We start from the raw sequence: 1,465 nt of genomic DNA, 5'->3' as shown, positions 1-1,465 counted from the left end.
TGTTATACACTTGAAACTTATTGGATTTTGTTAATCAATGTCACCAAAATAAATTAAAAAATTATTAAAAAAATAAAAGCAGAACCATAAAACAAAACAGAACAAAACAAAAACTAAGAATTGATCTACCATATGATCCAGCAATCCCGCTACTGGGTATTTACTCCAAAGACTTGAAAACCGATATCCGAAAAGATATTTGCACACTGATGTCTATAGCAGGTGGCCAGAACATGGAAGCAACCGAAGTGTCCTACGGTAGATGATTGGCTAAAAAAGCTGTGGCACATATATATAATGGAATATTACTCAGCCATAAGAAGAGATGAAATACTGCCATTTGCAACAACATGGATGGACCTTATAATAATCATGCTAAGGGAAATAAGCCAAACAGAAAAAGTTGAAAATCACATGATATTACTTATATGTAGGATATACACCTCAAAGCAACACACGAACAGGACAAACAAACAGAAACTCATGGACATGGCCAATAGACTAGTGGTTACCAGAGGGTAGAGGAAAGGGGGGAGAGAGGAGGTAGATGGGGTAAAGGGGGTCAAATATGTGGTGACAGAAAGAAATCTAACTATGGGAGGTGAATACACAGTCTAAATATATATATGTCTTACTGTTAAAATGTACAGCTAAAACTTATTGGATTTCGTTAACTAACGTCACCATAAAAAATAAATTAATTAAAAAACCAACAAAATACCCCCCAAATTCCTATATGATTGGTACATAAAAATTCTAAGAGCTCGAAGAAATATAAAGAGGCAGGTCATTCTAAAAATTTAGATAATGACTTGTTAATTAGAGCTACCAAATTAATGCTAGTAGAGTTAACCAAGGAGGCTCAATAAGCCTCTACTGGAGAATCTGAATGCTCTTGTCACTCTTTTAACTCTAATCAAGGTTTATTGCTGACTTTTTCAGAATACCTTAAAACCTGAGCCATGATGTAACCTCTCTGACAGAGTGACTCTTTTCATATGGGATGCCTCTAGCCTACCTTAAGAAACACTTGAGTCTTAAAATATTTTTGCAACCCCTTAAAGAAATTGGCCAGAGACATTGCTCCTTCCATCACACAATGTGACCATTTCAGGAGAATTAGGGAGATCAATGTCTTTTTTGCCTTAGCATCAGGAAGGGTCATGTTTCTGTCAAGCGTTTGTCTTAACGTTATGGATACTGTGAATCTTGTAAGTGATCATTGTGCCAGAGATTGCTTATACAACATCTATTCTCCTCTCCCCTATTCACAGAAACTGATTATATTTGGCAGTGGTCGCATGCCCACCTCAGATACCTTGTTTTCCACCTTCTCTTGTAATCATGGTTAGTCTCTACAGTATATTAAGTGGGTGAGTGGGAATACTGGAATGCTCTTGAGAAGCCTTTTCCTTTTCTATCATCTTCTAGTCTGGAATTTGCACATCGCAATGGGACTCCTGCA

The sequence above is a fragment of the Pteropus vampyrus genome, unplaced genomic scaffold (assembly GCF_000151845.1).
Source record: "Pteropus vampyrus isolate Shadow unplaced genomic scaffold, Pvam_2.0 Scaffold507, whole genome shotgun sequence".
Taxonomy (NCBI): domain Eukaryota; kingdom Metazoa; phylum Chordata; class Mammalia; order Chiroptera; family Pteropodidae; genus Pteropus; species Pteropus vampyrus.
The sequence above is the reverse complement of the archived record's forward strand: the minus strand, read 5'-3'. Positions refer to the sequence as shown.